Source organism: Zalophus californianus, chromosome 2 (genome assembly GCF_009762305.2).
Source record: "Zalophus californianus isolate mZalCal1 chromosome 2, mZalCal1.pri.v2, whole genome shotgun sequence".
Classification (NCBI taxonomy): domain Eukaryota; kingdom Metazoa; phylum Chordata; class Mammalia; order Carnivora; family Otariidae; genus Zalophus; species Zalophus californianus.
In genome coordinates this window covers 114,117,404-114,141,150 of record NC_045596.1, presented here as the reverse complement: position 1 = coordinate 114,141,150, position 23,747 = coordinate 114,117,404, and the positions used below count along the sequence as shown (strand labels likewise).

The window sequence follows — 23,747 nt, the reverse complement described above, 5'->3', positions numbered from 1 at the left end:
AAAATGTTAAATATAACCCACATAAACAAATGGTTTTGTGGTTCCTCAATAAGTTTTCAGAATGTAAAGGTGTTCTGAAACCAAAAAGTTTGAGAACTCTTCAATGAGATGGCTGGCGGGAAGTCACACTCCTATCCTGCAATATATCCCATACTTAATTAAGTTCACACATATAATGTTTAAATTAAATCTCATAAGCCATTACAAATTTTTTGCTGCCTTGAAGTAATTTTGATTTTCTGTCCTTTCACCTTAAATTGTTTAGAAACTGGGTATTTATTTTTCACTTCAAATTTAGTTAACATTTCTATTTTATTATTAAGATTGCTATTTTATACAGAGCTAATAGTTGTTTTATGGTATCCAAGAAAGAAGTGTTTTATATATTGTTGATTTAGTCTTCTTGAACTTAGGCAGTGCTATAGCATTATACCATTGTTCTGTTAACATGGTAAACAGAATGGTGAGGAAGTTATATTTTACCCCATAGGTGCTTGCTAACAATGAGGAGGTCATAATAGAGGACAACAGAAAGCATAAAATATTTAGGTAGTGCCACTTGTTTTGCCCATTTGGGAAATCAACATTTTAACAATTGTATTTTACAATACCCAGGATTACGAGTCTACTGTGCTAAGAAAATAAGAGTTTATAAAAGTAGAGACTGCAAACACTAAGTGTATAAAACTTCTCAAAAGTATACAGTTATGGAACTATAAAGAGAGAGGAAACATACCTCTAGCAGAAGCTAAACTGGCAATGATCCTCCTGCTTTTCACCTCATACACGTTGCATTTTCCTTATAGTATTTGATAACCTTCCAACAACATATTAACCAGTAATAATGTTGTGCTCTGCTATTTAGGCTGTTTTTAAAAATCTAAGCTGAAAGAAAAATACCTATATTTTACAAACGGTACTTTTTTTCAGATCATTTCACTTTTTGTGTCACAAATTCTTATGTTTAATGTAATTATTATTTTTAATGGTTATTTTTTATGATGCTTTATGTATATAAAATTATATAAGTTAAATCTAACAGGAATTTACTTGATTACCACAGTAATTTGCAAACACACATATGTATATATATATATATATATATATATAAACTGAGTGTATTCTCTGTAACATATATGAATTGAATGATTAATAATTTATGTTGATATCTTTTTTATTTTTGAAAAGCATAGTTCACCATTTGTTCTATTTACTTTTGTTTTATAAATACTTTAAATGCCATTTCAAACAAGAAACTTAAATCTCAAAAAACTTTCATAATAAAATAAGAAAGATGAAAGAAGCCATAAGAAAAAATACAATTTGAATTACAGTTGACCCTGAACAATACAGGTTTGAACTGCATGGGTCCACTTATATGCAGATTTTTTTATAGTATCGTACTGTAAATGTATTTTCTCTTCATTATGATTTCCTTAGTAATATTTTCTTCTCTCTAACTTATTTTATTGTAAGAATAACAGTATATAATATATATAACAAAGGAAATAGGCATTAATCGACTATGTTGTTGGTAAGGCTTCCAGTCAATAGTAAGCTATTAATAGCTCAGTTTGCGGGAGTCAAAACTTATAGCTGAATTTTTTACTATACTTGGGTGGTGGGGGGATGGCTTCAGCACCCCTAATGCACGTGTTGTTCAAGAGTCAACTATAATTTATAATCATTATAATAATGTCATCTTATTTTTTAAGCTAGAAAAGTGAAATAAGTAATGAAAATCCGAAGAATAAACTGACTTATTTGATCTGGCTGTGGCAAATAAATTTCAATTTTATACAGCCAATATTGCATAATTCATTAGTCACCTTTTTATATTATAGACTATAAATTAGCAGTAAAAATTTCCCTTTTTACTATATACTTCTCTGAGTTTCGATAAATGCATACATTCATGTAACTGCCACCACAACAAAGATATAGAAGAGACCATTAATCCCACCCACTTCCACCCTGATTCTTCCTTAACCCTTGTGTTCAACACTTCATCACTCTCAGCTCCTAGCAACAGCTGCACTGTTTCCAGCTCATATAGTTTTGCCTTGTCCAGAAGGTCATATGACAGCTATCATATAATAAAATCTGATCACATGCTCAGATCTTATAGTCTTTAGTGTTTGTTCTCTTTCTTTCTTTTTTCTTTTTTTAAAATTTTATTTACTTATTTACTTGACACAGAGAAAGCACAAGTAGGAGGAGCAGGAGAGGGAGACGCAGACTCCCAGCTGAGCAGGGAGCCTGATGCTGGGCTCCATCCCGGGACCCTGGGATCATGACCTATGCCCAAGGCAGACACTTAACCGACTGAGCCACCCAGGATCCCCTGTTTGTTCTCTTTCATTTAACATAATGCATTTAAGATTTATCCAGGTTGCTGTGTATATCAAGAGTAATTTCTTTTAATTACCTACTAGCATTCAGTTTTGTGGAGGTACTTCAGTTTATTCATCTGTTCACCAGTTGAAGGAAACTTGGGCTAGATCCAATTGGGGGCAGCTGCAAATAACAACACTGTAAACATCTCTGCATAGGATTTTCTGTGAACAAAAGTATTCATTTTACTTTGCTAAAAACTTTTGAGTGAGAGTGGTTAGTAATTTTATGTTAAACCTCATGAAATCTTCAGAATATTTTCCAATATAGCTGTACCATTATACATTTCCCCCAAGCATTGTATGGGAGCTCTGATTGCTATGCATTTTTGCTGATGTAGAATTGTAAGCTTTATTTTTCTATTATCGTTTTAACCATTCAAATATTTGTGTAATATACCTTATTGTCATTTGCTTTTGTGTTGCCCTACTAAGAAATGATATTGAGCATCTTGTTATGTGCTTTTTCCTAACCATACATCTTCTTGGTTAAATGTTTATTCAATTTATTTGCCAATTTTTAATTGGATTTTCTTTTCTTATTCTTAAGTCTTGAAAGTTCTTTATATATCCTCTGTCAGTCTGTGGCTTGGCTTTTCATGTCTTCAATGGCATTAATCAAAGAGGATTTAAATCAAATGAAATCCAACTTACTACTTTTTTTTTTTTTTTTTTGGAGATAGTACTATTGGTGTTGGTTCTAATAAATCTTTTCAAGGTAAGAATAACAAAATTATCTCCTACATTTTCTTCTAAACTATTTATACTTTTAGGCTTTATATCTATGCCTTGGTCCATTTTTAGTTATTTTTTTGTATAAAAATTTTAGAAGAAAATGTTTGTGATTTGGGTATGACAAAGATTTCTTACATGTAATACCAAAAACATGATCCATAAAAGAAAAATTGATAAATTTGACTTCATAAAAGGTAAAGCATCCTGCTTTTGGATAGATACTTTAAAAAGAAAAATCAAACAACACACAGACTTGGAGAAAATATTTGCATATTACATATCTGATAAAGGACTTGTAATCAGAATGTGTAAAAAACAATAAGAAAATGAACAGCCCAATTTAAAAAATTACATGTTTGAACACGCCAGTCACCAAAGACATACCAATGGCAAATAAGCCCATGAAAAGATTCTCAACATTATTAGTCATTAGTGACATTCAAATTAAAAATATGATCAGATACCACTCACACTTTTTAGATGCCTAAAATTAAAAATATCTAAAATTAAAACTGAACATAGCGAATGTTGGTGAGGATGTGGAGTAACTGCAACTGCCGTATACTCCCAGACGGAATGTAAAATGGTAAAACCACCTTGAAAAACTGGCTGTTTCTCAAAGAATTAAAGATTCATTACCATATGATCCAACCAACAAAGCATTTGCCCAATACAAAAGAAAGCTTATATGCATACAAGGACTTGCACATGAATATTCATAGCAGCTATATTTTTAGCAGCCAATTTGAGAAGCAATCTCATTGTCCACCAACAGGAAAATGTATACACAAACTGTGGTATAACCATACAACGAAATACTACACAGAAAGTCAGAAACAGTACATATTATGTGACTCCATTTATGTAAATTTCTAGAATATGCAAACTCTATAGAACATAAAACAGATCAGCAGTTACCTGATAATGATGATTCAGGGCATAGGAAGGGCCAGTATGGAGGGATTGCAAAGACATATACATAAATTTTTCAGGGTGAAAAATATGTTCATATCTCAATTGTGATGGTTTCAAAACTTACCAAATTGTACAATTTTAATATATGAAGTTTATTGTTTGACAATTATATCTCAACAAATGTGTTTAAAAATGGAATATAAACAATAAATCCACACCTACTATGTTTTTGTTGTCCACTTTTAAACAACTCTTATTATAACAGGCTAGAAATCCTATTAAAAATAAGTCAGATGATAGGAGCATTTGTTTAATAACCCCCAGGGATTTCCCATATTATTCAAAGTTCTTCAATGGCCTAAATTTGCTACATCATTGGTTCTTAATGTACTGACCCCTAGAGAAGTCTGTGGGGATATTTTTGTGTTATCCGTGATTGTGGAGATCAACTGGCCCTAGTAGGATACTACATGTTCTACAATATTTAGGGAAGTCCCACAAAATGACTTCTGTCATATTCCCCACAGTATTTGAATTTTCTGCTAGGCATTCATTAAGATAAAAAATCTTGAACCTAAAACTCAACTCTATTTTTGGATAACCGCTAAGCTTTTTTCATGGTTTTAACATAAAATAAATGCTCTAAGAATGCACATCTCATAAAAATATAAGAAGGTTGCATTTTTGTTTTGTTTAGAATTTTCCCAGGTTTTTAACCATTTCAAGAAAATTACATCACAGAAAGTAACCCTAGATATCTGAAGTATTTCAATCATCAGTGCAAAAGGCCTGTATCAGTTCTGTATTTATAGCTGTCACATTCACCCTTATTCTACATAGAGGTACATATATCTGATTCTAGCATCACATCTCTCTTCTTTAAGTGTGGGCTGCACAGAGTGACTTCCTTCCAGAAAGTGCAGTATACAAATGGAGAAAAAACAGTAACTTTACAGTGGAGAAACATGAGAAGCACTAGGTCATCCAGTTAATAAAAGTTAATATCAACAATGATAAGTGATACTGATAGCATGTACCTTTGATATGGTGTAACTGAGAATGGCATTTTACCTCCGTGATTTTCCTTTCCCAGACCCATAAGCCTGTCTAACATTGAGAAAAAACAAAAACAAACAAACAAAAACCAACAGGCAAACCCAAATTGAAGGACGTTCTATAAAATACCTTATCAGTATTCCTTTAAACTGTCAAGGCCATCAAAAATAATTAAAAATTGGCAAATATATTGAATAAACCCTTAACAAAATATCTGCCTATAAGACCCTACAGAAACTGATGACTGCAGTGAAAAAAATTGTTGTATGTTGGGTGGGGTCACAGAACAAATAAAGAGAATTAAATATTACTGAGATAAGTTTTTGAAGTTATCAAAATTTATTTACTTATTTTTTCCTCAAGGCTTGATCAAAATATATTATTTTATTCTTTAGCAGAACATATTTCATTTAGTTCAAAATGCTTATTGTTTTGCTATTATAATTTACACAATTCACCTTTAATGCGGACTGTCTTCTGTAACAGCCATATTATAGGAAGAATACTATTTCTCTTGCAATACAAACACTTCACAGCTGAAAGATTTAAAATAAACCAAAAAATTACATATTTCAAACATACCAAAGCAAAAGCAGTGCAGAAGAAATTTGGAGCATCATTTTATTCTATTTTGAATCATTCTGGAGTGTTCTTACATTTCTTCATACATTAAAAATCCTTCACCATTAAAATTTATACATTGATTTGTTGCTGTTTTCAGCAAGGGCATAAAGAAATTTGGGGAACAAGAATAAATAGTTTGAAAAAAATAGGTTCAATGATACATATGTAAAGTAATCTTATATTTTTCTATGGGATAACTGAGTGAAAGTTGTCACACGGGCATGCATGCAAGCACACCAACACATATAAACATATACAATTTTGGATACTCATTATGCCTTAATCTGAATAATAATCTAATGCTGACTACAAGGTTACATGAGTTTGTTTGTGTGTGTGTGTTTTTTGGATATCCCCAAATTCTAGGGGGACAATTGTCTTGGGACAATTATAACCTGTGGAACCACAAGAATGCATCTACATTCTATCTTGAATTCTATTGTGGAGAGCAAGTGAAAAAGTTTTCCTGATCTGCATGTAAAGAAAGCTTGGATAATGGCACTTAAATATAGAGGAGTTTATGGTTACAATGTCCAGGAGGCAATCCGGTCTTCTCTATAGATCCAGAGAAATTAAAATGACGATAGGGAATATTATGAACAACCCTCCACATATAAATTCAACCACTCGAATCAAATGAAAGGATTTCTTGAAAACCAGAAACTACCAAAACTGACCCAAAATAAAACAGAAAATCTGAATTGTACAATAATTGTAAAACATGATAAATTCATCACTAAAATACTATGAGATATAAATCTCTAGACTGAGAGGGTATCACCAGAAAACTCTAACAAACATTTAAGAAAGAAGTCACTAATTCTTTACAGTATCTTCCAGAAATTTGAGTTCTTTTTCATGAACACAGATGCAAAGTTTCTCAACAAAGTATTATAAGCAAATCCAATCCATTAATATGAAAACAAATCTTTAACAATATATGAATGGTTCAATATTCAAAATTCACATATGCAATCAACACTATTATTAGCATTAAGAAGAAAAAAATATAAAATCATATCAATTTTGATGAAGGGAAAAAAGCATTTATCTGTATTAAGCATACATTTTTGGTAAAATGTCTCCACGAAATAGATATAGAAAGGAACTTTTTTAACCTGAGAAAGAGTGCTTGCAGAAAACCTACAGCTAACATTACACTTATTGGTGAAAGGTTAAATCATTTCATCCTAAGTTTGGGAAAAAGGCAAAGATACCCTTTCACTACTTATATCCAACACCATACAAGAAGTCCTATCGAGTATAAAAGGGAAGAAAAAGAAATAAAAATTATCCATATAAGGAAGGAAGAAATAAAACTGTTCTTATTTATAGATAACATGATTTATACTGAGAAAAAATTAAGGAATTTAAAAAAAATTTAGAACTAATAAGTGAGTTGAACATCATCTCAGGAAGACTTACATAAATGAAACAATCATATACCATGTTCATGGACTGGAAGACTCCATATAGTCAAGATGTTAATTCTCAAATTGTCCAGTAGATTTAATGAAATTTCAATGCGAATTCTAAAAGCTTTGCAGGTTTTAACAAGCTGATCCTAAAATCTATATTGAAGGGCAAAAGAAATAGTTAAAACAATTTTGAAAAATAAAAATAAAATCTCACTATCCGACTTTAAGTGTAACTATAATGCCACAGTAATTAAGACATAAAAATTTTGGCAAAAAAAATAATAACACAGATAATGGGACAAAAAAGAGAGTCCTGAAATAGACCTATACCAATATAGCCATATAGTTTTACAAAGATGCAAACCAAATCAATAGAAAATGATAATATTTAAATAATACTTAGCTATGAAAAAGAGTAAAGTATTGATACTTGCAATAACAGATGAATCTGAAATTCACTATGCTAAGAGGAATCATTCTCAATATGTTACATACTATACGATTCTATTTTTAAGGCATACTTAATAAATACCATGAAGGAGAATAGATTAGTGGTTGGAATGGATTAGGCATGAGAAGAGAGTTTAACTATAAAAGGATGCATAAGGGAGATTTGGGGACTAATGCACCTGGTTTGTATCATCACTTGATGGCAGTTACATGAATTAATACATGTGTTAACTTCACAGGCCTGTACACCAAAAAAAAAGAAAAATCCAACTTTATGCTAATTTTAAAAAATAAAATTCTAAAATAAGAAGATTGTCTCAATGGGAGAAGTGGATAGGGCTAAAATATCTAATTGACAATAAGGATATTATTTTTACTATAGTAATTTCTATAGTAGATTTCTGTTATAATAGTAAACTCAATAGAGTTTACAAAGACTCTAACAACAAAACTTAATTTATCCTTGTTTGCACTTCCAACCATGCACTGACAAGCAGCTCAATATCTTCTCTTATGTCATGACAATATACTTTCTTTGGGTACCATTCACATTTGTCAAGGGTAAAAACAAATAAACAAAAAACTTTGCAGAAAACTGATCAGCTAGCCACCCAGATGAAGCATCTGTATTTTCCTATGTTATATGTGAAGTTGCTTTATGTCTCTGCAGTGGTAGAAGTCAAACTCTTATCCCATTACTATCAATTTAGTTGTATGTAGAGTACATATGTCTCTGCATTATTTTTTTTAAGATTTTATTTATTTACTTGAGAGAGAGAGAATGAGAGATAGAGAACACGAGAGGGAAGAAGGTCAGAGGGAGAAACAGACTCCCCGCCGAGCAGGGAGCCCGATGTGGGACTCGATCCCAGGACTCCAGGATCATGACCTGAGCCAAAGGCAGTCACTTAACCAACTGAGCCACCCAGGCGCCCTGCATTATTTTTTTTTAATTTACATTTATTATATAGCTTTTTCCTTTGCTGGTATTGAGGGGAGCATTTGGTGTGTTTTTCTACTTTCTAATTTGTTTTTGTTCCTTCAGGATCCCTTAATTTCTCCACTTTCTTCTTTCTTTCTATTCACTTCTGCATGTCTGTACATTATTGTTCCTTTTCTATTTACTGCCTAATCTCCCAGAAGCAATTGTTATTTATGACTTCCAACTCAGTTCACATGTTTTCCCTTTATCTCCTGCTGAGATCTACCAGGTCTCAGACTTATTTTCAATGGGTTTTTTCATGTTGCAAAAGGAATTTTTCTTTCTGGGATGATTTTGTCTAAGGTCCATCTCCCTTGAGCCCTTGCACCCACCTCCCCGACTCTTTTATCATGCAGTCTCTTCAGATTCCATGCCATCTCAACTCAGGGCTCTGGTATAAGCCATCTACTGGAATATCAAGTTTATTTCTCTCCCTATACATTAATTGAGGATTGAGAAATCTCTATCTCCTGATATGCTGAATTATGGGCTATGTTTAATTTTACTTGCTCTGCTTGTTGATCTCTATGATTTTATGGATAATATGCAGAGAAACTCAGATTTAGTAATTTTAGAATGACCTAGAAGGCAAAGACATAACATTTTTATTGGAACAGAATTCTTGTTCATTTTAAGAAGTTTAAAAAATATAAAAATGAAAAGTAAAACCAACTATACAGATAAATGTTGTGAATATTTTGATGCTTATTCAGTATTTTATAGCAAAATGCACAGATGTAAATATATACATATGTAAATATATTTTTCATAGCTTGTATCATGTCATATAACTTTTGTGTATTTTTTCTCTTAATGCCATATTTTTAGAATATTTCTATGTTGTAATATTTTTCATCATGGTTTTCCATAGCATTTAACCAAATGCATCCTAGAAATATTACTTATCATAGATAGCTACACATCAATATATTTATGTACACTATCAAAAAGTAATTTTAATGTTACAAAACAAACACAGAATACCGCAGTGTATAAAGATTTATTCTCAAGTTCAATAGGTAATTAATATTGCTCTTCTCTGTGGCCAAAGTAGCTATATTTATTATTAAGAGATGGTTACCTATCTTGTTGGTATTAACAAGTTATGATTAATTGTGGAATGGTTTATTTTACAAGACATTTTTAAATACCCTTGAAAAATCTAAGAAAAAGCCCATACAATTAACACTGCTGTTAAATTTTAAGAATGGATAAATTCTGCTGAGTTGCTGGTTTCATTATACCAGCTGTTCAATCTATTTTTCAAACAATCTGTTTTAATACATTACTAAATATGTCTCCAAAACTCATATTCCACCCTCAGTAAAACAGGAGATTTCTTAGTTTTCTTAGATTTAGATTTCTTAGATTTCTTAGAAAACAACTTTGTTACAACTTTATTAACTTAAGTCCAGAATATGGCAATTAGCTCCGACCTGGTAAAGTTCATATTCTTATTACCTTTAAGTAGAGAGTGTTTATTACTTTGTTTCTTTTCACTGTTTGAAGAGTCATTTTCTGTTATATTTCATCTGCTGTGAATATTCTATTTTTTTGCACTAAGCAAGAATATCTAAGTCACAGTTCTACTTTCCAAATTTCATTAGAGAGGATGTTTTGAGAAAAGCTCTGACACTGGTACATGGGACATAGAGTTAAATCATGTTCCTATTTCCCACTTGAATCTGTGCCTAACAGAAATCCTTGGCGGTGTATATCTTGAATGACTAGAGTATGATCTCTCAACAATCTTCAACACATTACGAATTTTCACAAAAGAGTGTAAGATATTTGCATTCAAAATATTGAGTTACTTTATTAGGCATTATATTATTTTCCTATGGCTGCTGTAACAAATTACCATAAGCTTCCTGACTTAAAACAACAGAAAATTATTTTCTCACAGTTCTGGAGGATAGAAGTCTGAAATTAAGGTGCCAGCAAGACTATGGTTCTTCCAAAGTTTCTTTGGGTATGTCTTTCCTTCCTTCTTTTAGATTCTGGTGGTTCTGGGTATTCCTTGGTTTGTGGCTATTTAAATCCAATTTCTGCCTCGGTCACATACATGGACTAAATCCCTCTTGATAATTGTGTACAATGCCTGTTATACATTTTTGGATTACATTTGCTCATATTTTGTTGAGAATTTTGCATCTATGTTTATGAGAGATACTGGTCTGTAGTTTTCCTTTCATGCAATGTGTTTGTCTGGTTTTTGTACTAGGATGATCCTGGCATCATAGAATCAGTTAGAAAGTGTTCTCTCTGCTTTTATTTTCTGAGACATAGTATAATTTCTTCCTTAAATGTTTGGTTTTTGTACTAGGATGATCCTGGCATCATAGAATCAGTTAGAAAATGTTCCCTCTGCTTTTATTTTCTGAGACATAGTATAATTTCTTCCTTAAATGTTTGGTTTTTGTACTAGGATGATCCTGGCATCATAGAATCAGTTAGAAAGTGTTCCCTCTGCTTTTATTTTCTGAGACATAGTATAACTTCTTCCTTAAATGTTTGGTAGAATTCATCAGTGACTCTATCTGGGCCTGATGTTTTCTTTTTTAGAAGGTTATTAGTTATTGATTCAATTACTTTAAAAATATAGTCTTATTCATATTTTCTATTTTTCCTTGTGTGAATTTTGGCAGTTTCTGCTTTCAAAGAATTGGTCCCTTTAATTTAAGGTATCTAGTTTGTGGACATGGAGTGTCCATAATATTCCTTTTTTATCTTTCCAGTATCCACTGAAGATGTAGTTATAGACTCTCTTTCATTTCTGATATCAGCAATTTGTGTCTTCTCTCTTTCTACTTGGATAACCTGGTGAAAGTTTGGATTTCCCCACATAATATAGCTGCTGACTCCTATCTTAGACCCTTGAGGAACAAAGGTTGAGAAATATGTTTTTGTGGGAATGCTTTGGAATTATATAATTTAAATGAGGTATAAATATTAGTACTTAATATATTTTCTGTCCCTTACTTTTCCTCTCTTTCTTTTCCACTCTTTACTTTTCCAGCTCCTTACAATTAGTTTTATTTATGCCTCCTCACTGAAGACACAATTCATTCCATTTCCTAAGATATTCATGGCTGACAAGGCTTGTGCTTAAGCTCCTCTAGACCCTCCGTTCAGTGCGTTAGGGATTAGTCACCCTTTTAGAGACTAGTTTTTCCTGCTTCTTGTCAGACTTCTTTTCTCATGAAATAGTAAAATATGTTCTGTTATTTTAATATCAATTCAAACATCCCTGAGGGCAGCAATTTCAATAGCTCAAATGCTTCTAATAGCCTAGTCCAGGGTTACCTTTTATGACTTCAACAAAGGAGAAATACGTACTTTTAGTGGAGTTTTGTATTTATTCACCAACAGTGGGAATGTCTAGGGGATTATGCTTTCTTTGCTTGTATATGTGATTTAACCAAAAGTCAAGGCACCTACTAGTATTCACGAGTCCCTTTCGGCCAGGGTAGTGGGGGCATTATAGGGACAGGGGACTCACTTTTGCGATGCAAAGATAACACCATACCTTCCATTTTACCCATTCTTTTTGGCATCTTGTAAATACAGAGTTTTTGTGGGGGGTTTTTTGTTTTTGTTTTTGGATTTTTCCTCCCCAACTTCTTCCCAAATTAGCACCTGTGTTAAGAGGGAAGCTGACCTGTCTCCACTGCAAAAGGAAAGTGGCTTTAGATCCATGTGTCTCTCCTTTTTCTGTTCTATGGGTCTTTGGTAATTTCTGTAACAAGGTATCATATTAAATACTAGGTCCCCTGCCAGCTTTAACTGACTAGCTCTTGCTGGCACTGCTGGACTTCTGTGATACAGTCACAACCTCTATTGTATTTATGGCTTTCCCTACATTTTCAGTCACCTTTCCCATTCCTGCGGTAAAGGACCTTTACAATGGCAGGTCCACTGACTCTCTGTGTCTCCCACAGGGAGCACACAGGAAAAGCTCTAATCTAAATTGTAGGGGCTTAGAAAATTGTGAGCATAACCCCTGGTGGCACATGTCTCTGTTGGGTCTGCTCCAGATTACTGTAAATACCAGTCTTCTGGAATCCAAAATGAGAACAGGGAAAACATCTATTGTTCTATTTCGTTCAGGCAGCCATAGCAAAATATCAGAGATTGGGTGTCTTACACCACAGAAATGTATTTCCTCACATTTCTGAGGAACTAGAACTTGGGTGGAAGTTCAGGATCAGAGTATCAGCAGGGTTGATTTCTCCTGAGGCCTCTCTCCTTAGCTTATAAATAGCTTCCCTCTTGCTGCCTCCAGATTGTCATAGATGGTTTTCTCTCTGTGTAAGGGTACCCCTGGTGTCTCTTTGTGTGTCCAAATTTTCTCTTGTTATAAAGTCACCAGTGAGATTGATTTGGGGTCCACACTAATGGTCTCATTTTAACTTAATTGTCTCTTTAGAGGTCTCATCTTCAGATATGGTCACATGCTGAGGTACTGATTAGGACTTCAGTATATGAATTTGGGGGAACACAATGCAGTGCATAACATCCATCTATCTATCTATCATCTATCCATCTATCTATCTATCTATCCCTCCATCCATCTATCATCTATCTATTTCTATTCTATTCTAACTGCAGGTGTTTTGATCTAAAAAGGAACTTTTCCTTTCACCTACCTCCATTCCTTTCCTTGTCTTACTCTAAGACACTAGATTAAAAAAAAAAAATCCTCCTTTTCTTCCTTTTGATTTCCTGTGTCATAGCCTCCTCTTTCCAGTCACTTGGAAACATGAAGATAGGGGAATTTAAAATATATACTGACAATATTATTATACTTATGCATCTCCTCTTCTTGCAAATAAAACATCATATATGTATTATATTAAAACATAAATATTTATATATATATAATAGTCCTTGTATTTATAAAATATTTCGGATACTTTCTGAAATAATATAAATAGTGGAAAACAAATATATTAACAATCTACAAACCATAGTAAACTGCAGATATAAATTACAAGTAAGCAAGAAAAATGGTATTTTAAAATTTTTTGGTGCTTTTAACATTTTTAAAACCCCAACAACTCTTTGCTTTATAATATGAAAAATCACTATAGATTATATCAAATAATTCTTTAAATCTCAAGAGGAATTACACATTTTCCCCTTGAGTAGATAAATGTTCATCTTAATCTCCTGGGCATGATTTCCTATAGTAATCTCCACTTTTCCCACATCTCAATGGTATCTTTAAACATAGTTTAAAGTTTTTAATATACTGTGAATTTCAGTAATTGAGTTTGCCTCAAACACTGAATTACATTATGTGAGAATATGTACAAGGAGGATTAAAAATAACAAAGAGGACTTTAAATACATAAAGCTATCAGATCTAACTCTACCTCAGAATTTTCATCTTTATTGTTAAGTTGTTAATATTGTGCAAATGCCTTAAACTGAGTGTAGCTTAATAAGAAAAATATTCTCATCCTGTTAAGGATAAAATTAACTCAGCTTAAATGATAGCAGATTCATTTAAATAATAATTTGACTACAAACTTAGAGAAAATAGAGTTTCAAAATGGGTAAGGTTTTAAATCCAGACTAACATTAAAACAAACCAAAAAGGCTTTACCCAAGAAGACAGATTGAAGACACAACGATCATTCTATATTGAAGTAATAATTTCTGTATAAAATGTTTTTAATATCATATTACCAAACATTCCTAGGTTTTACATAACACTTTAAATGTACGTAAACCAGAAAAGATACAAAATCATACAGATTACTTATTCTTCACCTATTTCTAAAGTACAGAGTTGTCATAATTGGGTAGTGGGAATCAAATAAGTTAATCACGGTTTAACAAAAGATAACAGGGTTTTCAGCATCTTATAAATGACCAACAAGGAATCATTTGTGCTAAGGTGTGCCATACGCAACTCTTGTTGCAACAGACATGTATATCAATAGCTAGATAAATGGATAGAGAGATAGATGGACAGATAGAGATAGATTAATGGATAGGTAGGTAAGTAGGCAGCAGAAAGGTAGGTAACAAATGGTTGGATAGATAAATATGTAAAAAAGAAACTGAAGCAATATATTCTTTGAAAATGTCTTAGGAATTTAGTATTTAGAAATCCTAAATACTTAAATATGTGAAAAAGATAAGAGGAAACAGCCAGGCGCTGGTGATGTTTTGTTGTTGTTGTTTTTTTCCCCCACATTTGGGACTTAGAACTGTTTTCACTGAAAAGTGGAAAGATATAAAGACTAAAATTGGCCACAATAGCATTTACAGAGACCTTATTTCTCAAGTCCTTAGTTCTGTTAAGAAAACTTTTTGTCAAGTAATTGTTCTCCAATAATATGGGAGCTATTAATTTATAAATGACCGTTTTCCCCTAAATTTGTCATTCCTTTTTTCATTGAACTACTAGTAGTTTCCTTAATCACATAGCACTTCCTTATTAGTGAAATAAATAGGTCTTATATTTTCTGATGGGCTACCTAGCATCCATAAAAAAGGCAAGGAAGGAATGTCCAACTTTCCTTTGGGGCAATTACATAGATTGTCACCAGCAAGCATGTGCTCTCCAGGCTTCCTGAACTATTGATTGCAGTAATAGGTTTTTAACTGATGTGTCATTTTTCCACAGGACAAATTAAAGATCTCAAGAACAGAACTGACTAATCTCTGCACAGGTGTTCTAGAGACTATTGATGGGATGTGTCTTATGGCAAAAAGAAAAAACTTCAGAGGAATATAGAGGTCTTCCAAATCTTATTAAAACAGAGACTTTGGCAATCAGTTGGCCTCCTCAACACCATATCCTGGGAAATTCCCTGGTTGCTGCCTCCTCTACTTTAAAGCTAAATCCAACAATTCACACTCCTCTTTATCTCTTTCCCAATCCTGCATTTATTTAATATAACCTCCATACCCAGCATGAGGTTTTTTCCCTCCCCTTCACCTCTTAAAACAACTTTTTATTTTCTCTTACATATGTGATTTTTAAAAATGTGTTGTTGTATTAGGACTTTATTTTGTTCAGAGCAGTTTTAGGTTCCCCCCAAATTGAGGGGAAGGTACAGAGGTTTCCCAAACAATCCCTGCCCCACACATGTACAGCCTCTCCCATTATCAGTATCTCTCATTGAGTAGTACTTTTGTTAAAATTGGTGAACCTACATTGACACATCATAATTACCCAAAGCCCATAGTTTACATTATGGTTCACTCTTGGTGTTGTACATGCTAGCTATGGATTTGGGTAAGTGTATAATACCATGTATCCATTATTATGATATGAAACAGAGCATTTTCCCTGCCCTAAAATCCTCTCTGCTCCACCTATTCATTCTTCTCTTCCCTCTCCCACCTGCAACCCCTAATCTTTTTTTACTATCTCCATTGTATTTGCCTTTTCCGAATGTCATAGAGTTGTAATCATGCAGTATATAGACTTTTCAGATGGTCTTCTTTTACTTAGCAATATGCTTTTAAGTTTCCTACATGTTTTTCATGTCTGATAATTCATTTCTTTTCAGCACTGAGTAATATTTCATTGTTAGATATAACAGTTTATACATCCATTCACTTAATGAGGACATCTCTGTTGCTTCCAAATTTTGTTAGTTATTAATAAAGCTGTTATACACATCTATGTGCAAGTTTTTGTGTGGATATAGTAACTTTTCAAAACTCTCAGGTGAATGCCAGGGGGTATGATTACTGGATCATTTGGTTAAGAGGAAACCTCCACACCATCTTTTCAAGTAGCTATACCACCACTAGCAATGAATTAGAGTTCATGTTATTCCACATTCTCACCAGTATTTGGTGTTCAGTGTTCTGAATTTTGGTAATCTAATAGGTTTGTAGTGGTATCTCATTTTAATTTGCATTTCCTTGATGACATGATATGGATCATCTTTCATATGCTCATTTGCCATCTGTATACCTTTTTTGGGAGTATATATTAAGGTCTTCAGCCCACTTTTTAATCAAGTTGTTTCATTACTGTTGAGTGTTCTTTGTGTGTTTTGGGTAATAGTCCTTTATCAGATTTTTTTTACGAATATTTGCTCCCAATCTAAAGCTTAATCTTCTTGTTCTCTTGACGTGGTCTTTCACAGAGCAGAAGTTTGTAAATTTAATGATGTATAGTTTATCAATTATATTTTTCATGGATCAAGACTTTAGTGTTGCATCTAAAAAGTTATCACCATACCCACAGTATACTAACTTTTATGTTACCTATACTTAGATATGCAATGTGTTTTGAGTTATTTTTGTGAAGTGTGCAAGGTCTGTGTCTAGATTCATTTTTTTTTTTACATATGGATGTCCAGTTGTTCCAGCATCAATTGTTGAAGAGATGGTCTTTGCTCCATTGTACTGCTTTTGCTCATTTATAAAAACATCAGTCAACTATATTATGTGGGTCTCCTTCTGTGCTGTTTTGTTCCACTGATCAATTTCCTGTTGTTTTTTTTTCCCCCACCAATTTCATGTCTCCTTAAGTACTGTAGATTATAAAAAGCCTTGAAGTCACATAGTGTCTTCTCCAACTTTGTTCTTCAATATTTTGTTGGCTATGCTGGGTTTCTGACTCCACATATGAACTTTAGAATTAGCTCATCCATATCCACAAAATAACTTGCTGAGATTTTGTTTGGGATTGCTTTGAAACTATAGATCATGATGGGAAAAGTGAACCTACTGACAATATGGAGTCTTCTTGTACATGAACATGGACCATCTCTCCATTTATTTAGTTTTTCTTTTATATTGTTCACCGGTGCATTATAGGTTTCCTCATATAGATCTTATACATATTTTGTTAACTTTATAACTACTTCATTTTTTTAGTGCTAATGTAAATGGCATTGTATTCTTAATTTCAAATTCTACTCATTCAACTACCTGTTCTACTTGTTTAACTACTACTACTATAATCTACTTGCTGATATATAGGAAAGCAATTGACTTTTGTATAGTAATGTCTACTCTCCAACCTTATTATAATCATTTATTGGTTTTAGGAATTTTTTGCCAATTCTTTCAGATTTTTTACACAGATGACCATGTCATCTACAAAGATAGTCTTATTTCTTCCTTTCGAATCTATATGTCCTTTATTTCTTATTCCTGTCTTACTGTATTAGCTAGAACTTCCAGAATAATGTTTTAAAAACAATGGTGAAAGGAGACATCCTTGCTTTGTTCTGATCTTAGTGGGAAATTTTTTAGTTTCTCATTAAGTATGATGTTAGCTGTAGGGTTTTTGTAGATACTCCTTATTAAGTTGAGGATGTTTGGCTCTATTTCTAACTTACTGAGAGTTTTTTTTTTTTTTTTTAATAAGTGGTGGTTGAATTTTAGCAAGTACTTCTACATTTATTGATACAATCATGTGATTTTGCTTTTTTGGTCCACTGATGGATTGGATTAATTGGCTTTTGAATTCCTAAACCTGCCTTGCATACCTGGGATAAATCCACTTGGTTGTATAATTCTTTTTATACATTGATGGATCTCACTTGCTAATATTTTGTTGAGGATTCTTGATCATGAGAGATATTGGTCTGTTGTTTTCTTGTAGTATCTTTATTTGGTTTTGTTATTAGGGTGATGCTGGCCACAAAGAATAAATTAGGAAGTATTCCCTCTACTTCCATCCTCCAAAAAACATTGTATAGAATTGGTATAATTTATTCCTTAAGTTTTTTTTTTAAGATTTTATTTATTTATTTGAGAGAGAGAGAACACAAGCAGGGGAAGCAGCAGGCAGAGGGAGAGGGAGAAACAGGCTCCCCGGTGAGCAGAGAGCCCAATGTGGGCCTCAATCCCAGGACCCTGGGATCATGACTTGAGCTGAAGGCAGATGCTTAACTGACTAAGCCACCCAGGTGCCCCATGCCTTAAGTTTTTGGTGTAATTCATCAGTGAACCCATCTGGGCCTGGTGCTTCCTGTTTTAGAAGGTTGTGAAACATTAATTCAATTTCTTCAATAGAAATAGGGCTATTTGTCTATTTGTCTTGTGTGAGTTTTGGCAAATTATGTCTTTAAAGGAATTGGCCCAGGGCACCTATGTGGCCAGGATCAAGTCCCACATCAGGCTCTCTGCTCAGTGAGGAGTCTGCTTCTCCCTCTGACCCTCCCCCCTCTCATGCTTTCTCTCTCTCTAATAAATAAACAAAATCTTAAAAAAAATAAAAGAATTGGCCCATTTCATCTAGGTTGCCAAATTTCTGGGCATGGCATTGTTCATATTATTCCTTTACTATTCTTTTAATGTTTACAGGGTCTGTAGTGATGTCCCTTCTTTCATTTCTGATATTAACAATTTGTGTTCTCCCTTTTTCTCTTAGTTAGCCTGGCTAAAGACTTACCGATTTATTTTATTTTTTTCAAAGAAACAGCTTTTGGTTTTGTTAATTTAATCCATTGATTTCCTCTTTTAAATTCCACAGATTTCTGCTCTAATTATTATTATTTCTTTCCTTCTGCTTACCTTGAGTTTAATTTGCTGTTCTCTTTCTAGTTTCTTAATATGGGAATTTAGATTATTTTAGATCTTTCTTCTTCTCTTATACATACAATGCTATAAATTTCCCTATAAATACTGCTGTAGCTGAATCTCACAAGTTTTGATAAGTTCTTTCATCATTTTCATTTAGGAAAAAAAATATTTTTAAGTTTCTCTTGAGATTTCTTCCTTGACCTATGTAGTAAAGGAATACCTGGGAGATATTACGGGTTCAATTCCAGACCACTGCAATAAAGCAAATATCACAATAAAGTGAGTCAAATGAAATTTTTAGTTTCCCAGTGCATATAGAAGTTATGTTTATACCATATTGTAGTTTATTAAGTGTGCAATAGCATTATGTCTAAAAAATGTACATACCTTAATTAAAAAATAATTTTTTGCTAAAAACTGCTAGCCACCATCTGAACTTTCAGTGAGTCATAATCACTGATCACAGATCACCATAACAAATAAAATAATAATGAAAAAGTTTGAAATACTGTAAAAATTACCAAAATTGGAGAGAGACACACAGTAAGCAAATGCTCTTGGAAAAAATGGCACCCACAGACTTGCTTGATGCAGGATTGCCACACACCTTCAATTTGTAAAAAATGCATTATCTATGAAGTGCAATAAAATGAAGCAGAATAAAACGAGGCATGTCTGTATTTAGAAGTGTGCTGGTTAGTCTCTACATATTGTGGGATTTTCCTGTTATCTATTATTGATTTCTAGTTTAAATCCACTCTGATCTGAGTAGACATGGTAGGATTTCTTTTCTTCTAAATTTGTTAAGGTGTGTTTTATGGGCAAGAATGTGGTCAGTATTGGTGAATGTGAAGCTTAAAAAGAATGTGCATACTGATGTTGCTGTAGGATTTAGTCTACAGATGTCAATTACATCCAGTTGATTAATGGTATTGTGTTCAACTATGTCCTTACTAATATTCTGCCTGCTGGATCTGTCCATTTCTGAGAGAGTGTTCTGGAAGTCTTCAACTATGTTAGTGGATTCATCTATTTATTTTTGTAGTTCTCTTAGTTTTTGCCTCTCACACTTTGATGCTCTGTTGCTAAGCATATACACATTAAGAATTGTTATGACTTCTTGGGGAATTGATCTCTTTGTCATTACATAATGTCCTTTTTTAACTGTAATAAACTTCTCTTTGAAATCTGCTGTCTGAAATTAATATAGCTATTTATGCTTTCTTTTGATATGTATTAGCATAGTGTATTTTCTCCATCCACTTACTTTTAATTTGTATGTCTCTTTATATTTAAACTGTTTTTCTTGTTGACTTCATGAAATTGAGTCTTGTTTTTTATTCACTCTGAGAATCTTTACCATTTAAATGGTGCATTTAGACCATTGGTTTTCCAGTGACTACGGATATATTTGGACTCATATCTACCATATTTGTTAATGTTTTCTATCTGATGCTCCTATACTTTGTTTCTACTCTTATCTTCCACTCTCTTTCTGCCTTTTGTGGTTCTAAATGAGCATTTTATAGAATTCATTTTTTTCTCATTTTTTTTTAGCATATAGCATATATTTTTTGTTTGTCCTAGGGTTTGCAATACATATTTACAGCTAATTTAAGTCCACTTTCAAATAACAGTATACCACATCATCCCCGTAATGTCAGTACCTTATTATAAAATAAACATAATTCCTTCTTGTTCTTTGTATCATTGCTGTCATTCTTTTCACTTATAAATAAGCATACAGAAGCATATATGATATATACATAAGCATATACACTGGAATACATTGTTGGTATTATTATTTTGAAAAAAATTATGTTGGATCAATTAAGAGAAAAGTTTTTATTTTATTCTCACTTATTCCTTTTTTGACGCTCTTCCTTTATGTAGATCTGAGTTTCTGATCTGTATTATTTTCATTGTCTCTGAAAAACGTTTTTAGAGATAATACCTCTCCACTTATTTAGATTCTGAATTATCTTTTCATAATTAAGTTAATTTAGGCACACCGGTTTGTATTTCATAGAAAACAGCTAACTTTATGTTACATATAGGAATTTGCAAATGTTACAAAGATGATTCCAAATCTCAGCTAACCTCTCCCCCAAATTGCAACCACTCATCTAGTCTTTAATGAAAATAAAGACCAAAAACAAATGCCTCAGCCTATCACTGTGTGAGATTCTGGTGGCTAAGTAATCCCTGAAAGAGCAGCAAGCCATGATTATTGGAAAGCTCAGAATACTAGTGAGCCTTAACTGCAAAGCATTTAACAGAGGGCCACAAATTTTGTTTTCCTAAGAGGAGCTAGAAATTATAGATATCATTTAATGATTCACTGAAATGGCATTACCTAGCATGAGTGTTGCACAGAAACTCCAGGTCACCTCTTCCTGATCTGTTATTTTGCATAAGCTTCTACTATCATAGCATGGTCCTGCTCTCCGGCTGTCTAGGCAGTCACTAAGGAATACTGGCCTCCTTCCTTCTGTAATCGGTTGGCAGGTTCCATGACCAACCTGCAGCCAGTGGCTCCAAATAGGTATCTCAGGGACAGCCATCCACCCCAGCTGTTAAACTTCTTTAAAGTAGGCAATCCAACGACTTGGTTTTGCTAACCATGTATTTTTGTGCAAACAAATCAGAATCCGTGGCTTTCAAATTAGCCAAAATCTGACCTGAGAAAACTTCCTCAAATTCAAAAGCATCAGTATCAGTTAATCCTGCCTTCTCTAGAACTTCTGGAATAGCATATATTGTCTGAGTAAAAGTTGCTCTTTTGGATCCTGAGGTACTTACACAAAACCCCTCAAAATGCCCTCCATTTATAACCCATGGCCAGAGCTTTGTCGTCTGCCATAATCAACGCTACTGATTCACCATCGGTCAGGAAAGAAGAATTTGCAGCTGTCGTTATACCACAGGACTTGATGAATGCAGGTTTTTGTTTAGCCATCTGCTCCAGGGACAAAGGATGAATGCAATCATCTTTGGTAACTGTATCTTTTCTTGGTACTCTTTAGGGTACAACATCAGAGAGGAGCCCTTCTTCTTGTGTCCTTATGGTCAGGCTGTGGAAACAAAGTACATACTCATCTTATTTCAGTCAGAAAAAGCAAAGGCAGTGACCAGTCGGCCTGCAGAGTGCCCATCCTCTCCCCAGAGGGTGCTCAAGTGGTAAGAAATTCAATCTGAATTTAGAGGTTAAAGAGAGTGGCTGACCCAGTCTTGGCCTTACTGATTCAAGAATCGTCTTCCTCATTTTCCTTGAATGACGAAGAGATTAACTCTACACCACCTCCCACAACTGCCTCACATTGGCCAGAAACAATCAAGCCAAGGCCTGTGGTCCTGGCTTGGTTGGCAGAGATGCAAGCTAGTATGAGCAGGATTCTTATCAGAGAAGCCAGCTCCAAGGGCACCTTCTCTATCACATTGCTTGTTTTCACTTCCTGTATAATTGTGCCAAAGATGATATAATCAACAACTTCGTTTGGAACACTGGTCTGATGCATCAAACCCGAAAGTGCTGTTCTAGCCAAATGATGCAGGGACACATCTTTATATGAAGTACCTGATAGCAAAGGAGTGCAAACACCATCCACCATCACGATATTCCTTATATGTATTGGGGTTTGACTAAAGTCTTCGATTTGGATGCCTGGGGCAGCTCACAGCTGGGAGGAACAGCTCAGGGTTCTTGCAAAAAATGTGAGGGTTTTTGTTTGTTTTTGTTTTGGGGTTTTTTTTGGTAGCAGGAAGATTTTTATTTTTATTTTTATTTTTTAAGATTTTATTTATTTGACAGAGAGAGAGACAGGGCGAGAGGGAACACACGCAGGGGGAGCGGGAGAGGGAGAAGCTGACTTCCCGCCCAGCAGAGAGCAGGAGGTGGGGCTAGATCCCAGGACCCTGGGATCACGACCCAAGCCGAAGGCAGACACTTAACGATTGAGCCACCCAGGCGCCCCTGCTCCAGCAGGAAGATTTTTTTAAACGTCTAAGTCAAGATGGAAATCATCCTGAAATCCTCTCACCTTAGTTTCCGCCATTCGGGCTGCTGTCGGGGTAAAAGTCCAGAACCCAGTGACAGAACTTAACAGGACCAAGAGGCAGTGGGCTTAAAAAGGACCCCTCCCACCTGCCCGCGTCTTCTCGGGCCTCCAGGGCCTGGGGGGCTGCCTGTTGGCTGCCTGACTAAAAACCCAGCATCCCTCCATGGGTCTCCTTCCTTCCACTGGGGAAAGAGTCGTTTACACCGCGTTAGCCAGAAATGAAGAGCAAGATGAAGCGGCCCGCGACAGCGCGGCATCAGGGGTTTTAGTCGGGAAGTGCTCGGGAGCCTGGCTGAACTGTGCAGCAGGAAGAAAAGTCCTCTGTGGGTAGCCTCAACTTGAAGCATTTGCACTTCCGTCCTCTTTGGGTGGCCTGCAGCGTAGTTAGCAGGCAGCCTCAGCCACTTCAGTGTCTCCAGGATGCTCCACTGCTCAGGTGAGGCCGGCTGAGGGCACCCCAGAGTCAAACCCCGCCCCCTGTGTAAATATCTGTTCTTAACATTTCTTGCAAGACCGATTTCCTGGCGACATATTCCATCCGTTTTTGTTTGTGTGAGGAAGTGTTTATTTCTCCTTCACTTTTGAAGGATAATTTCATACGGTA

The 23,747-nt window shown here is 34.2% G+C and overlaps 1 pseudogene; it reads right to left on the bottom strand.

Annotated features, from left to right (window-relative positions):
* Positions 1-21,489: 21,489 nt before the first annotated feature.
* LOC113925490 lies at positions 21,490-22,810 on the bottom strand (annotated as a pseudogene).
* Positions 22,811-23,747: the final 937 nt, after the last annotated feature.